This window comes from Sarcophilus harrisii, chromosome 5 (assembly GCF_902635505.1).
Source record: "Sarcophilus harrisii chromosome 5, mSarHar1.11, whole genome shotgun sequence".
Classification (NCBI taxonomy): Eukaryota; Metazoa; Chordata; class Mammalia; order Dasyuromorphia; family Dasyuridae; genus Sarcophilus; species Sarcophilus harrisii.
The window spans coordinates 110,806,326-110,825,084 of NC_045430.1; positions in this window are offsets into that span (position 1 = coordinate 110,806,326).

An 18,759-nucleotide genomic window follows, 5' to 3' on the forward strand; every position below is an offset into this window, starting at 1 on the left:
TTGGACTTTGAAATAGTGTACCATTAGCTTGTGAAGGAAATCAAAAATGCAGGTGGACAAAAATAGAGGGACTGGGAATTCTGTGTAGTGGTTCATAGTCATCTCCCAGAGCTGTTTCACTGCGTGTAGCTAGTTCAATTCATTACTGCTCTATTGGAGATGATTTGGTTGATCTCATTGTTGAAGAGGGCCACATCCATCAGAATTGATCATCATATAGTATTGTTGTTCAAGTGTATAATGATCTCCTGGTCTTGCTCAATAAATTGATTAATTTAGATGAGAACTGGTATAATTTCAAATGAAATTAGAAAAGATTCAAATACATCCTGGATTATCCTCTGATTTAGATTAATGAGAAGAGTATATCAATGAGACCTATTAATCCATGTAGACTACAAGAAGGTATGGTCTTAGACCTCCATTCAACTCTGATACCTGAAAGACTTAGAAATGGATTAATTTTTGTTCCCTTTCCCATAAGCATTTTCTCATAAAATAATAAATGTAGTGTTAGCACTTTTGTAGCCTCATATTAATATTCATATTAATTCATTTATATTGTTCATATTACTCAGAATCCATACATGGATCCATGTAAATTCGCGCCTTGAAGTCTTTAAATTTCTAAATATCTATGCAAAAAAAGATATTTTTATCATCTTTGACATGGCAAAATTGATAATCATAGAAATTTGGGTTAATATACAAATATTCCCCCTCCCCAAAGTATATTTAGTTTTGATGGAACAAAGTATTTGATAGTATGGGAAACTAAGCGTACTTAGAATTTCTACTCAGTTTAGAAATTTAAGACTAATTCTGAAACAAATGGGCACATTCACATTGCTGATTCAAAGCTAAAAGTTTCCCACATGCCAATTTGTCCATATTAATTCATTTATCCATAATTAATTTATAACTATTACTTATAAAAAAGACATGCTAGGTGCTGTATGCATATTTAAGATTCAATAGAACATAGAGTCTGCTTTTAAGGAATTTATAGTATATAAATTACTCTCATATAAAAGCAGAAAATCAAAATATAAAGAAGTTTAACAGGGTTGATTTTCTTATTGAACTTAAATCCCCAGTTTCTAAACCCATATTTTGGTTGTCTATATCTAGTTTTGATATCTCTGAATGACCATTGGCAGGTTTACCCAGCTTCTTCATGACTCAAACAACTGGATTTTTGGCTAATATGATTAAGAGCATATTGAAATAATTCAGATAATAGTTGAGAACAAGAATTTAGAGTTGTGGCAGGGTGGATGGTAGGGAGGAGGCTGATATGAGAGGCATTAGAAGTAAAAATGACAGGATTTGGCAGCTGGGTAGGTCTGGGAAATAATTTCAGAGAAACAAAGATGACTAGTAGTGGCAGCTTCAACAGACAGAAATAAAGAAGTCTGGAGGAGAAACAGTTTTGTATATAATTTTCACTGAGCAGGGTGAGTAAATACCATGCAATAAATCCAAAGTCTAAATTAAAACTATTCAGAATCACATGATAATAGGGTAGAATCACAGGATAATAGGGTAAAAAAAATGGGTAAATTCGGGGTAAGAATGAATGACAATGTAATACTGATGTCTAGGATGTTTGGTAGGAATTAGAACAAGGGGAAATTCAAGAATTGCACGTGAATGAAATGTACTTTCTTATTCTTTTGCTTTACATAAGATCAAAGAAGATGGGGGTAATAAAACAAATTAGATGTACATAAAATAAATAATACTTTTACTATTGAAAGGATCATAGATTTAGAACTGAAAGGGACCTTTGAGGTAATTTAGCTTTACTGCCTTATTTTACAAATCAGGAAATCATAGCTCTGATATCTCAGGGTTATAAAGCAGGGTTAAATTGAAACTGAGGTCCTCTAACTCTCAAGTCAACACTCTTGCTACTGTACTAAACATCTAATTTACCAATTAAGGAGTTTTTAATCCTATTTCCTGGGGAAAAGGTGTATAGTTGGTACATATCCTATTATTTTTCTTCAGATATACTTATTTGTATTTTATTTATCATAAATTTCACTGTTTTGATTATTTGTAAAACAACACATCAATAAAAGTAAATATGTAGGAAGATAAAAAATGTAAGAGACCAAGAAAAATAAATTTAAAAGAAAAAATGCCCTTCTGTAGTTTATGTAGGTTTCTTAAATATGGCAAGAATAACACATCTCTATATTGTGAACAATTTTCTTTACAAAAGAACTATCAATCATTTTCATTTTGAAAGGCAAAGAATTTGTGTACTGTTAACAAGCAACTGTTTATCAAAAAATACCTTCAAACAGTTCACATGATATTAATACTTTTAAGAAAAATGGAAATTAAAAAGCATCACATTACTATTTTAGTAATAGATTAAATAATGAAAGCAAGGTGGAAAGAATCTTTGATTTCAAGTTAGTAGATTTGGATATAAGCATGAGGAAATACCTGTGGGACTATGAGCAAATAATTTATTCTCTTTAGACTTCATTTTCTTGGTCTGTAAAATAGGGTTAATATCATTTGGCTCACAGGGTAGTTGTGAGAAAAGTGCCAAGTGTTACATAAATATGAAATATTATTCCACTATTCAATTGATGAAAATCATAGTAATGAATGAATTCTTTTTCCCTGGTTTAAATGCAAACTTCATTTTTTTGTTCTTTTGTATATGGCTATATTCATGGTTTTTGAGGAGAAAACACAAAGTGAGCTTTTTCAAGAACATCTATAAATACATAGGGCTTTTTTTTCCTAATATTTTAAAATCATCTTAATTATCACTTTTTATTTTCAAAATATATACACGGATAATTTTCTACATTCACCCCTACAAAGCCCTGTGTTCCAATTTTTTCCCTCCTGCCCCCACTTCCCCCAGTCTACAAGTGAACCAATATGTGTTAAACATATGTAATTTCTCTATACATATTTCTACAAATAAATGAATTCTAAATGAAAAAATTTTAAAACAATATTTTTCTGGTCAAAAACTATCTTTAGTTAATGCTTTTATTTTGTTCTATAGTTTCTATACATTAAATTATTAGTCCTTATAGAAGCAGTAAGTTGTTGACATTGATTCTTGGCAGGCTTCATTTAATATAAAATTTCCCCCAAAAATTGCTTTGGCTGCATCCCATAGATTTTGGTATTTTGTCTCATTATTGTCATTCTCTTGGAAGAAATTATGGATTGTTTCTGTGACTTGTTGTTTGACCAATCATTCTTTACAATTAAAGTATTTAATTTCCAATTGTCTTTCCCTGGCTTCTTATTAATATTGCATTATGGTCTGAAAAGGAAGCATTTACTATTTCTGCCTTTTTGCATTTGATAGTGAAGTTTTTATGTCCTTATACATGTTCAATTTTTGTGTGGATACCATATAATGCTTTCCTTTCTGTCTCTATTCATTTTCTTCTTTCAATACTAGGTTTTCTAGGATCCTATTAACCTTGCCAGTTTCTTTCTTGTTTAATTTGTGATTAGATTTGTCTGATTCTGAACTGGGAAGGTTGAAAACCCACACTAATACAGTTTTACTGTATATTTCTCCCTATAACTGGCTTAAAATTTTCTCTAGAAATTTGTATGCTCTACCACTTGGTGCATACACATTTAATATCATTATTACTTCCTTATGGTACTCTTTATCAAGATATATTTTTTCTTATTTCTTTTAATTAGATCTTTTTACTTTTACTTTATCTGAAATCAGAATTGTTACCCCTCCTTTTTTTTTTTTTAACTTTAGCTGAAGCATAATAAATTCTGTTCCAGACTTTTACTTTTACTCTGCATGTATCTCCCTGGGTTAAATTTGTTTGTTGTAATCAACATATTGTAGAATTCTGCTTTTTAATCCATTCTGCCATTTGCTTTCCTTTTATGGGAGTGTTCATCCCATTCACATTCACATTTGTGATTATCAACTCTGTTTCCCTTCATTCTATTTTCTCCCCCATATATACTTTTATTCTCTCTTTCCACCCTGTCCTTAGGAGTGTTTTGTTTTCTTTGACCTTCCCCACCCACTTCCTTATTTTCTCTCTTTCTCTTTTCTTTTTTTTCCCCTAATGTTTCTGGCCTCCCTTCTATTTCTTTTCTTTTCTCTTTCTCCTCCTATTTTATATGACTAGGTAAATTTGTCTGCCAAATTATTCACTTTTTGAGCCAAAACTGATGAGATCAAGCTTCAGACAATGCCTTCCCGCACCCTTCTTTTCCTGTATTGTAATAGATTTGTTGTAGCTCTTCATATTATCTAATTTGTCCCATTATATCTCACCTTTCTTCTTTTCCAAGTACAGTTCTTTTCCCACCCCTTAGTGTCATTTTCTTTGATATCACATCAGAGTCTATTCACAACCAAACCCTTCTTCCAGATGCCTCCTTCTGTCTGTCCCAGTAACAGATACAGTTCTTAAGAATTACAAGTATCATTTTCCTATCTAAGGATATAAACAGTTTAACTTTTAAATAATATATATTTTCCCATTTACTTTTCTATGTTTTCCTTAATTCCTGTTTTTGAAGATTGAATTTTCCGTTTAGTTCTGTTTTTTTCAATAGAAATGATTGAAAGTCTCTTACTTAATTGAAGATCCATCATCCACCCAAAAAGATGAAGCTGAGTTTCCTGGGTAGTTAATTCTTGGTTGTAACCTCAGGTCCTTTGTCTTTCAGAATATGATATTTCAGGCTTTCTGATCCTTTATTGTAAAAGTTGTCAGATCCTGGGTAATCCTGATTGTCACTCCTTGATATGTGAATTGTTTTTGAATGGCAGCTTGCAGTATTTTTCCTTTGAGATTGTACTTCTGGAGTTTTGCAACAATATTCCATGGAATTTTCCTTGTAGGATCTCTTTCCAAAGATGAGCAGCGAATTTTCTCAATGGCTATTTTTCCTTCTGTTTCTAGACTATCAGGGCAGTTTTCCTTTATGATCTCTTGAAGAATGCTATCCAGGTTCTTATTTTTGGTCATCAGGTAGACCAATAATTTTTAAGTTGTCTCTTTTAGATCTATTTTTTAGGTCAATTGTTTTTCCAATGTTGTATTTTACCTTTTCTTCCACTTTTTCATTCTTTTTAGTTTGTTTGACTGATTCTTGATGTCTCAAAGAATTATGGTCTTCCATTTGCCCCATTCTAATTTTTAATGTGTGATTTTCTTCAGTTTTCTTTTTTAATCTCTTTTTCCATTTAGTTAATTCTGCTTTTGATAGTATTGTTTTCTTCATTCAATTTTTTTTTCGTATTTGACCAATTATATATTTTTTCCTTTTCCAAGCTGTTGATTCTCTCTTGTGTACCTCTCATTTCTTTTCTCATTTTTTCTTCTACCTCTCTTATTTGCCTTTAAATTTTTTATGAACACTTCCAAGAAGCCTCTTTGGACTTGACTAATTCATATAATTCTTTGAGATTTCTTCTGTGGACATTTTGTTCTAGTCTGAGTTGGTGCTTTGGTCTTCCTTGTCACCATGGTAGCTTTTTGTAGTCAAGGTTGTTTTCTGTTTCTTGCTAATGTTCTTTTCTTTTCTTTTGATATTTCCTCTTTTTCACTTTTATGGTTGAGTTCTGCTCCTAGGGTAAAAGGGGAGCTGTCCCAAGCTTTCTGTGCAGCTCTGAGCTTTGCCTTTGAACACAGGGACCCCTTGTATTTGCAGGGGGGCAGCTTTATCTGCTCTTTTCTGGAGACATTTTGGTTTCCCAGAGTTTGCCTTCTGATCTGGCAGTGGAGGCCATCCCACTGATCTGTTCTTGTATTGAATCAGGCCTGAGGGTCCCAGTTGCTGACTGGCTATGATTAAGACCTTTTCATGGGCTTTTCCAGAGTTTACCTGAGCTGGGCTGAATACTCTTTTCACCTCAGTGAGTCTGATTTTTCTTGAAGTTTTTCCAGTCTATCTTGAACGGGAGAGTGGTTTCTTATCAGACTCTGTTCAGAGGTTTTGTTTCATGTAGTTATAGAGGGAAACTGGGAGAGCTGGAGCCACTTTCTAGCTTAACTCTGCCATCTTGGCTCCACCTCTGCAAGTGGGGGTAGACAGTCTATTAACTCATTTATGGGTTTGAGGTTTTGGACTGTCATCATAAGAAAAATATAGTGAATATAAATAAGGAAAAGCAATAATGACGTGTTTGATAGAAGAGGTGGTATAGCATAATTGATTCAAACTGAACCTGAATTCAGGAAGGCTTGGGTTAAAATACAGTATCAAATATTAAATAACTGTGTAACTCTAAATTACATGTCTGAGCTCCAGTTTCTTGAATTATAAATTGAGAAAAATAATATCACTGAATACACTAGGGTTGTCACAAAGATCAAATATACAAAGTATTCTGGAAAATTTAAAGGAAAATATAAATGTAAATTGTTATTTCTATTATTATTTCAAAATTCTCTATTATGGAATTAAAATAGAGACAGTCCTCTGTTTGACTAGTACTATTATTCTTTATATTTAGTGTTCTATCAATTATTGTATGTGAAAAAAAAAGTAACTGCTTTTTGTAGTTGTGTAAAAGTGTCACCTTTTGTGGGATTATTTAGAAAGCATCCCCAATAAGATTCTGGAAGTAGATAGGATGATGACAATATGTACTTTATCCTGTACCCTGTATTTCTCCTCCTAGATCTCAGTGATAATTTTATAAAAGTTGATTGTATTTTAGGATGTAATAAACAATAATAAAATATTAAAATGTCAGTATATTTATCATATCCTTATAGAGCATGAGAGAAGAAAGTGATTATATAAGAAAAATTAATACAAAAAAACAAAGAAAAATATGGTAGTACTAAATGAAGACTAAATATTGATATCATGAATAATGAGTGTTTTGGAGAACAAATCATAAGAAATAAATAACAGTGATAAAGAGAATGACAGTGAGATGACATAGTAGAATTTATAGCCTGAAGTTCTCCAGCAGAAATTTATATTTCTTAAAATATTAGTTTAAAAAATTGAAAAAGGGAAAGATTAATGAACTGAGTACATATTTTAAAGAAAAGCTATAAATAAATTAACAACCTCAAGAAAAATAAGAAATCTAGAAAATAAGAAAAGAAATAGTATGGAGAAAAAAACTAGAAAAATGAATTTTTTATAAGAAACTAAGCCATTTTTTTAAAAAGGCTAACAAAAATCATTATTATTTTGTCAAAATTGTCAAATTGTTAAAAAATTAATGAGCAAAGTGATTTGAAATGGAGGATTTTATTTAAATTATCAGACGTATAATACAGAATTATATGCCAGCAAAAATGAGAACTTGAAGGAAATAGATGACTATCCTCAAAAAATAAGTTATACAAATTAACAATACAAGAAATTGAGATCTTAAATAATTTAATCCCAGAAAGAGAAATGAAATAAGTCAAAATGAATTACCAAAGAGGGAAAAAACAAGTAACTTAATCTAAACGATTTCACCATTGAATTCTATCAAACATTTTGAGATTAGTTATTAAATATAAGATAAAATTTTTTTATCTTATTGTTAATTAAAATGAAGAAATTATTATAAGGTAAAACATACATACCAGGAAAAGAATGAAGTGGACAGTGAAAACTATTACCCCATTTCATTAATTAATATTAATTCAAAGATTTTTTAAAATTAAAAAATAATTTAAAAAATTAAATTAAATTAGACAATTTTCTATGTATCTAATAAACTCCTACCAGGTGCTAGACATATTAAGAGCTCAGAGACTAATGGAAGAGACAATACACAAACATTTACAGTCAACCAATACACATACAAAAATAAATTGAATATAATCAGCAAAGTAAAAATACTACCATTAAAAAGGAATTAGGAAAGGTTCCTTATAGAGGGTGGGATTTTACCTAAGACTTGAAGGAAACCAGTATTTGGAAATAAGAAGGGAAAGCACTGTAGATAAGGGGGACAGTTAGGGAAAAAACCATAGTGAAGAGAAGGAGTATTGCAAAAGGAAAAGCCAACATTAATGTGATTGTAGAACATGTAAAGATAAGGTAGAAGAAGATGTGAAATATAAGATAGAGATGGCAGGTTATGAAGATCTTTGAATATCAAGCAGAGAATCATATTTTGATTGTGGAGGATCATATATTTGATATTGGAGAGCTGCTGAAATTTATTGAATTTGAAAGGGTGATGATGAGTCCTTTAGAAAGATCACTTTGAAAACTGAGTGGAATATGAAAAAAATCAATATTGATTTGTGGCAGTCAATCAACATGGTATTGCACTAATCCAGACCTGAAAATAAGGAGATGTATAGAGAAATATTATGAAGAAAGAATTGACAGGACTTGGTTAAAGAGACTTAAACATGTGCCAAAATTATTCATTATTACTAAGATATATATACATAAATATATATATATGTTTAGCTATAGATATATATGTATATATGGATGCATACATATATGCTCATATGTGTATATGTACATATACACACACAATACATTAGGCAAGCAATAAGTACAGTCCATCATTTCATCAATAAAAGAAGTAAAATCCATTAAGTTATATGAAAAAAGTACAGAAAAGACTTTATTTACATTAAGCAAATTTAAAAATCTAGTCATGAAAGGGCTCTTATTTAATTTGGACAAAATAAACATTATATTCAAAGTTTAAAAAATAGCATTATTTCCTATGGAGAAATACTTTAGGATAAAGCAAAGATTCATGCTTTCCTGGAAACCATTGACATATTTCTAAAATAAAATGTTATATAATTTAGTTATAACATGTAGAAGAGAGCAAATCTAAGCAAATACACAAAATAATCTTTATTTTCAGTAGATATTGTATTTAAAAAATTCAAGGAACATAAAAAATTAGACGAGAAATAGATCGTATACTTTTCACCTCTATGGGTAGAAGCAAGCAAGAGAGTGGCAATTTTACAAGATAAAAATAGATAATTTTGATTACATGAAATTTTAAAAGTTTCTGCACAAAAATTTAATACATCTATATTGAGAAGGGAAGTCGTCTAAAGGAAAATAATTTTGTATCAGAATTCTCAGATAAATTAGTATGTAAACTATCTTGGATATACAAACTCATATATATATATATATATAAACACATATACATATTAATCACCAATAAATACTGTTTAAAGGACAAGAATAAACAGTTCTTAAAAAAAGAATTGCAAACTATTAGCCACATAAAAGAATATGCCAGGTCACTAATAATAAATCAATAAGGAAAATGCATATCAAAACAGCCCTGAGGTTTCTTCCCATATCCAGAAAATTATCAAAGATGACTCAAGATGGGAATGAGTACTGTTAGAGAATTTGTGGGAAGATAGATACACTAATGTCTTGCTGATAGAGCTATGACTCAACAAGCATTTTGGGAAACAATAAAGCTATAACATATCCATAATAGCTAATATTATTCATAACTAATAAGTTAATTGATTATATAGTATTTTAAGACTTTCAGAGCACTTGAAAACATCTCAATTAATCTCCACAACAGTGCTATTATTATGCCTATATTACAGATGAGGAAACTGAGATCTTAAGCAATTACTTGATTGTCCAGGGTCACACAGCTAATTAATATGAAAGGCGGAATTCAAACAACTCATTCTGACTCTAAGCCATTTGTCCATCCACTGATCCCATAGGTTCTTCTCACTCTGCAAGCCATTTTTTGTATTAAAAAAAATCTAGCCAGAATAAGAATAGAAATTGAGTGGAAAAAAATTTTACATCATAGATCTTTTATAAAAGCCTGATATTCAACATAGGACATGACTTGATATGCATAGTCATCCCCCAATGCATAATTTACTTAAGAATATAAAATTATTAAAGAAAGAAAATGCAAACTCTAATTATAAAATACTTCCAAATCACTACTAATATAAGTAATGAAAATTAAATAAGTCTGAGTTATTCATTTCACTCCCATGAAATTAATAAGGATGATAAAAGATAGAAATCTGAGATATAGTAAAATAATACAATAAGATAGAACTGTACAATTTTCCAATTATTTTGGAAAACAGATTAGGATTATTCAACCCAATGCAATCACCATTTATTAAGTACTTATTAATTTCTAGAAATTTGTTAGGTGTTGAGTATAAATTTGTTAGGTATTGAATATGTAAAGACCAAAAGCTAACAACTCCTGAAGGATCATATATCTTACTTGGGGTGAGAGGAGGAATAAAATATGTGCACAAAAAATAAATACAAAGTACATATAAGAAACTTTATACTCTGACTCAGCAATGCCACTATTGCAATGAAGTCAAAGATTAGAAAGTTTCTTTAGGTTGAAAAAACACATTCATGATTTTGTGGTAGCACAAAAATAAATTAAAGTAAATTAAGGAACAGCTTAGAAACAAAATGGATGCCCATCGGACAATGAATGACCAATTTAAGGAATATGAATATGTAACACTTAGGACCCCCTTGCACATGAATGGAACTTTAGGTTTAAGGCATGATATGGATCAGCATCTTCCTAAAATCATAATTTGTGAGCCCCCACTAATGTGTTTTTTTTTTATCGTCAACAATCAATTAGACAAGAAACAATACAATATTATTACATTACTGTATTGTATTACAATTATTGTATTATTACAACAATGTTCTAATTAAACAACATAGCAACATAAATGACAAGAAATAATTCCAATAGGCTTGGTATGGGAAATGCCATCCACATCTTGAGAGAACTAAGAAGACTGAATGTAGATTGAAGCACAGTATTTTCACCTTTTTGTAGTTGTTATTGTTTGCTTCTTTTTTCTCATGTTTTTCCCCTTTTGATCTGATTTTTCTTGCACACCAAGATAAATATGGAAATATGTTTAAAAGAATTGCATATATTTAACATATCAGATTGCTTGCTGTCTTGGGAAGAAGGAAAGTAAGGAAGGGAGAGAGGGAAAAAATTTGAATACAAAGTTTTACAAAAGTGAATATTAAAAACTATTTTTACATGTATTTGGAAAAAATATTGAAAATGATAAAATACAACTCTCTCATTATATATGTGTATATATACACACACATACACACATATGCATACATACACACACTTACACATATACATATATATTCTGCTACAAATTACCATATGTCAGTGGGAAGGGAATAACTACTTAATTAGGGCAACATATATTACACATGATGTGTGTAGCAAATTTACATCAGGTGGTACAAATATTAAAAATAAATACGGCCAGGATCATTACATATGTTGGGTCAGATACACAGTGGCCCCAAATTCAAGGTTGATATCTAGAGAAATTGAATCAATGAAACATATAAAGAGGGAGAACTTATTTTATTAAATACAAACAATCACGCTGGAAGGACATAAATGATATATGGCAGATGCAGTTTTCCATATCCTCACCAGAAGAATGTATTTAGAAGAATTAACAACAAAATTGGAACAGAGAGTCCATCCAGTCCTGATGTTGACTTATATAGATCATCAAAAAGCAAGCTTTAGTGTATTTAATTTATCCTTGTTCTAGTTATTCAAGGCTAAGGAATATATGCATGTATATTAAACTGCTAATGCCACAAGATCCAGTTAATCCCTTAGAGCCCAAAATCTCAGTAAGATGAGGGATCCCCTTAGTCTTGGCACTGATATAGCTCTGGAATGACCACAATTAATAAAAGAAAGTTGATTACTAGAACAAGGATTCAAAAAAGTTTCTCTACTCTAAACATCTGTAAAATGGGTTTATAATCTGCTCTATTGTAACTTGTTCTATTTAGCCTTAGATAATACCTTCATCCTTTGCTTCATCCATTCTATATTCCCTTGCTTCATCCATTCTATATTCCCGAGACTCTTTGCAACTATATCTCCCTCACAAAAGGAGTAAACACCCAAGTAAATCAAACCACATTTTTGGTTCAGCAATTTCCTCTGTGGTCCCAGGGCTTTTACCATAAGGCTATATAGATGGGGCAATTGAACAATACTTTCTATAATCCTCCTCAACTTTTCCAGTGTCAAATATCCCTCCATTCACTTCTAAACCTTTCATGACTTTCAGGGATTTTCCAAAATCATCTGGGGAAAAGTTACACCAAAACTGAGGAAAATACTCTTCCTTTACCTTTGGGATTAAGTATCTGTCACTGGTATTTTAAATATCAGTCTCACAGCTTCTAGCAAGAATAGACTGCAGAGAAAAACATTTTTCTGAATTTGTACAGAGATTGAAGTGAGCAATAACACACACTCATCACTCTCTCTTTTTATCTTATAATTGACATTAAGATAGAGGCTAAACTGGAAAAATACTACCCTGCTTTTTAATAAGCAGGCCCTGACTAAGAACAGATATTGTCTCTGAAAGGAAATCAGTCCATTTTGCAAAAGGAACCAAAAAATTAAATGAAGATGGATGAGTGATGAATGATTGATGTTATAAATAAATATAGAAGTGCATTTGAACACTCAATAAGCCAATTTAAATGCTAGGTAATAAAGGATTTAGTTCAATCTTAGATGATACTGAGGGAAAATGGTGAGGGAGGACTAATTTCCTCATTAGTCAAAGAAAATGATAGTTGAACGATTAAAAGGATGGGGTTTGTCCAGAGAATTTTTCCATTCAGCTAAGGGAGGATCCAGGAGTTGCTGAGGCACTTAGGTGGCTCACTGGATAGAATACTGATCCCAAGATCAGTCAGAAAGCCCTGAATTCAAATATGGCCTCAGATATGCACTAGCTGAGTGACCCCTGAGCAAGTCACTTAACTCTGATTACCCAAGTTTTTTCATCTATAAAATGAGCTGAAGAAGAAAATGTAAATAACCTTGCCAAGAATACCACAAGAAGAGTCGGGCATAACTGAATGATAAAACAACAAAAGAGTTGCTGAGCTGACATGATCCACCCATATATGCAAGAAATTAGCTACATCAGCAGAGTTTTACCATTGAGTTTATGTCTCCGCTACATAAATCTCAGATATAAATGTCCCTAGGAATATATCATGGTTTGATTTTAACAAAGTCAAGTTCCAATGAGCTTTTTTCATTCTAATAGGTGAGGATGACTGAGGTCACCCTCTACAAACCCAGAAAATCCATCCTCATTATATATTAGGTTGATTTATGATAATGATAGAATAGATAGAAGTCTAAAACGTCTACTTGTTTTGCCACTTAATCTGTAGAGTGAGCTTTATTCTCATGTTTTAACTCCCTCCAAACTTTCTACTGCCATAGGTTATGTCTAATTCACATGAGGTTGCCAAGTTAATAAATACATGATTTTGCAATTGAAATTCATGATAAAAATCAAATGGGTTTAGGGATTTTGATCTCACCATTTTCCCTCAGTATCAACTAATAATAGCAGTATTGTTATTCTGACCCTAAAGGAGATCACAGACTTTGTTGAGAACCCAAACTCTGTTATGCTTAAACTTTTGAATTTTCTATTGAGCTGACAGAGACTTAAGCCAGCGACTATCCAGGCATAAGTCTACTACTGTGTTACTTAGATTCAGACTAGTGTCTGGAACCTAAAAAACACAGGAGGAAAATGTTCAAACAATGGCTTTGATGAAACCACATAAGGTCTGCTAAAATTTGTATCTCTGGCCTTGAGCCATTCTCGGAATCCTTGATAAACATAGTACTCAATATTCAGAGAATAGAGCAGCAGAACCCAAGATAAGATAGGCCAAGAAAATACAGGGCCTGTATTTCCATCAGAATAGTTCCATCAGAAGTGCTTTGACTCTATCTATAATACAAATTCCTAATCCAGGAAGGTAAAGCTGGGAGAACAGAGTAAACAAATGTATAAAACAAAACAAAACAAAGAACTATTCTGAGGTACCTGGTACTTGAGGCACAGCCTGGGAAGAAATTAATTCCAAAATACTTACAAGTTTTAAAGCCTAAAAGAAAAGCATAACAGCCTCAAAGGTAATTAGACTTTTTGAAAAAGAAATAAGCAAGAAGGTTCTTTTTAAAGAGTTTAATGTGATAATTATGAATGAAATAATACTAAAGAAAAGAACTGGAAAATAAATGAAACAAGATATAAAATAAATTCACATAAATCATCAACATTTATACACACACACACACACACACACACACCCAAAGTCCAGTAGCAAGAGATAGAAAGAGAAATTGCATTTAAAATAATTGTGGACAATATAAAATATTTGGGAATCTATATGCCAAGTTAAATCCAGGAACTATATGAAAACAACATTTTTTACACAAATAAAATCAGATCTAAACAATTGGAAAATATTAAATGCTCATGGGTAGGCCAAGCCGATAAAATAAAAATAACAATTCTACCTAAATTAACATACTTATTCAGTGCCATACCAATAAAAAACAAAAAATAATATTTTACAGAGCTAGAAGAAGTAATACAGTTTATCTGTAAGAAGAAAAGGTCAAGAATATCAAGGAGATAAATGGGCAAAAAAATTGTGAATGAAGAAAGGTAGCCTAGTCAAATCAGATTTCAAACTATATTGCAAAATGGTAAACATCAAAACAATTTGGTACTTAATAAGAAATTGAGGGGTGCATCATTGGAATAAATTAGGTACACTTTGTTGTTATTGTTTAGTCATGTCTGAGTCTTTGTGACCCTATGCAGGGTTTTCTTAGCAAAGATACTGAAGTGGTTTACCATTTCCTTTTCCAACTCATTTTACAAATAAGGAAACTAAGGCAAACAGGTTAAGTGACTTGCCTGAGATCATGTAGCTAATCTAAGTGTGTAAGACAAAATGTGCCCTTGTACTCTAATAGGAAGTAGGACAATGCCACAGTAATTTTGTATTTGATAAATGCAAAAATCCAGAATTCACTATTTAACAAAAACTGTTGGGTAAACTAGAAAGCAGTTTGGCAGAAATTAAGTATAGACCCACACTTCACACTGTTTTACCAAAATAAGGTGAAAATGAGTACATGATGTAGTTACCAAGCAAATTAAGAAAGCGTGGACTTTTTTTATATTAATTTTTTACTTGTACATCAGTGATTGTTAAACAATTTTTCCATTAAAAAAACTTCTTTTATAAAAAATAGAAAATTATTCCCAAATAAGTAACCAAAGGCAAGTGATGAGAGTCACTTTCTTTCCCTTTTTTCTTTTAATAGTTCTGTGTGCTCCTACCTAGAGGCTAGGTAATGTTTGGAAGAGCTAGCTTCATTCTCTTCTGCCCTTTCATGGGGACGCTTCCTGCCTGTGGAAAGCTGGGCTGGATTCAAAGGTAGATGCAATGATTTTGTTTCCTCCATAAGCAGGATATGGGATTTGCTTTTCATCTCTTCATCCTAAAGCCATGGATGCACCAAGGATTTGTCTATTGTATAACATTTCTAGATCCACTACCAGCAACTTCTTAAGATCCAAAGTCTTGTCTGAGACAGCTTTCCAAACTTCTGGAATGAGATTGTATTTCCTGCTGATGATCTGATCCTTCAGAGGGACTTGAGTTTTATGCTCCGAGAACGGTGGATATCCACTAAGGCAAACAAAGAAAATAACCCCTAAACTCCAGCAGTCTACAGCATGGGTATGGTCGGCGGATCGCATGAAAATGACCACCTCTGGAGCCAAGTAGGTGGGCGTGCCGCATAAGGTTCTCAGAAGGGATGACTGCCCCAGAATCTTTGATTGCCCCAAATCAGTAATCTCTATGAGACAGTCCTCTTTCTGAGATGACAGAAGCACGTTCTCAGGCTTTAAATCCCTGTGTATGATACCATTTTCATGAAGGTACTTTACAGTGAGGAGTACCTGATAAAAATACAGTTTACAGGTAGCTTCGTTTAGTCTTTTATTTCCTACTATTTTCTCAAACAACTCTCCTCCTTCCATCATTTCTAAGACAATAAAGTAATCTTCCACCTCAAAAAAAAATTAATCTTGGTGATGCAAGGATGATTTAATTTCTTTAAAATCTTAATTTGTTTCAACATTGAAAGCTGAATCCGCCTCCCTCATAGCACATATGGAAAATTTCCTCTTGCTGATGATCTTCAGGGCAAATGAAAGTTTTGGAAGATTTGGAAACAATCAACAATTTAGCACAAGAGATGCAAAATATTACAGATAGGTTTCTTGAAAATTAAAATGAGCCAAAAAGAAGTTAATTACTTAGTTTCTTAAAAATAATCATTAAAACAAAGTCAAAAGATTAAAAAAATAGAAGAAAATAAATGTCATATCAAAGAACTGACCTGAACAGATCAGAGAGAATGAACTTACTGAAATTTATGACCAAAAATATTCTTCTAGTTTACTTAAATAATAAGAATCTGTTATAAGTCTTCTTGATTTTACCTTCATAATATTTCTCTAAACTCTCTTTTCTCCTCTCACTGCCATTACTCTGGGTGCAGGCCTTTACCACCTTATTTGTAGACAATTACAGTGGCCTTCTGGTTGGTTTTCTGGCCTCAAATGTCTTTCCATTCTAGTCCATTCTCTATGTAGATGTGAAAATTTATCTTCTTACTAAAGGACAAATATGATTATGGTCACTCTCCTATTAAATAAATTCTAATGGCTTCTTATCACCTCCAAGATGCAATATAAAATCTGCTATCATTCAAAGTCCTTTGTAACCTGGCCACCTCTTACTTTTCTAGTATTGTTTTGCCTTCTCTTCATATGCTCCACCTCCTGATTCTGTGTATTTCACGGTTGCTTGTAATGCCTGGAATGCAGATGAGATTTATCTCAAACTCCTCATCTCCACCTCCTAGCTACCTTGAAGTTCTTCAAGTTACAACTAAAACCTCACTTTCCACAAGAAGACTTCCTATTTTTAAAATCATTTTATTTTTTATTCTTGTTTTCCAAAATGGTTGATCACAGTTCAACCAACTATTACTTAACTATTACTTCCAACTATTAGTGTTTCTGTTTTTCTACATTCCCTCTAACATTTGTCATTTTAACCAATTTGATGGAGGTGAGGTGGTATTTAAGAATTAGTTTAATTTTTATTTCTGTAATTATTAGTGAATTAGAGTATTTTAATATGACTACTGATAACTTAGATTTCTTTCTTTGATAACACCTGTACATATTTTTTGGTTATTTACCAATTAAGGAATGGATCTTATTCTTTCAAATTTGACTCAGTTTTCTATATATTTTAGAAATGAGACCTTTATCAGAAAAAAATTTATTGTAAGATTTTTCCCAATTTCCTTTTTCTATCTAATTTTAGTCATATTCATTTTGTTTGTGCAAAAATTTTTAAATTTTATATAATCAGAATTATCCATTTTACTTCTTGTGAACATCTCTATTTCTAATTTGGTTTTGAACTCTTCCCCAAACATGCATCTGACAGGTAATTTCTTTCTTGTTCCACAATTTGCTTATCTCACTCTTTATCTAAGTCATGCATTCAAGGCCTTGTTTGGATTATAGCTAGCAGAGTTATAGTTCTGCTGAGGGAATGAAAAAAATGTAGGAGACTCTTTTCAATTTCATCCTGCAAGCAACTACAAATATTCTGCAAGGTAGGGGAAAAACGCTTTGACATTTTAATTTTGTTTCTTGAACTGTTTGTTGACTGACTGATAGACTGACTTTACATTCCAATCTTTTCCCATTTGATTCTTATCCAAGTTATTACGTTTAAATTCATTTTAATTCCTAGAATATCCTATTTCTTAGTATGCAATTTCCCATGACTTTATTTTGCAAGAGATAAAGACTTTGGGCTAAGTTAGGGTGGGGAAATTGTTTTTAACCACATCATATGTAGAGATTGAAGAAATTTGTGGCCAAAGAAAAAGTAGAATATACTATGGAATACAAAATGGATAATTTTGATTATATTAAGTTTAAAAGGTTATGTGTTTTGTATTTGTGTTCATATAATTCATGACTTTTGGCAAATTCTTTTCAGTCTCCACCCCCACCCCAGCTCTAACCCTGTGAATGTCTTGGAATTAGAAGGACTTGATGGGGTTTGTTTGAAAAATATCAATAGGCCGAGCTAATATAATAAAAATGACAATATACCTAAATTAATCTATTTATTCAGTGCCATACCAAACAAACTCCCAAGAAATCATTTTACAGAGCTAGAAAAAATAATAATAAAGTTCATCTGGAAGAACAAAAGGTCAAGAGTTTCAAGGGAATTAATTTAAAAATGCAAATGAAGGTGGCTTAGCTGTACCAGACCTAAAACTATATGAAATCCTATATTCTGAAATCATCCTGCTGATTCAGCAATGTCTCTATTGGGCTTATATCCCAAAGAAATCTTAAAAAAGGGGAAAGGACCTATATGTATAAAAATATTTGTAGCACCCCTTTCCATAGTGGCAAGGAATTGAAAACCGAGTGGATGCCCATTTGTTGGGGAATGGCTGAATAAATTATAGTGTATGAATATTATGGAATATTATTGTTCTAAAAGAAACAATCAGCAGGATGATTTCAGAGAGGTCTGGAGAGACTTACATGGACTAATGCTAAGTGAAGTGAATAGAACCAGGAGAACATTGTACGCAGCAACATCAAGATTATAAAATGATCAATTCTGATGGACGGGGCTTTTTTCAACATCAATATGATTCAGGCCAGTGCAATGGTTTTATGATGAAGAGAGCTATCTGCACCCACAGAGAAGACTGTGGGGACTGAGTGTGGATCACAACATAGTATTTTCATCTTTTTTATTGAAATTTGCTTGCAT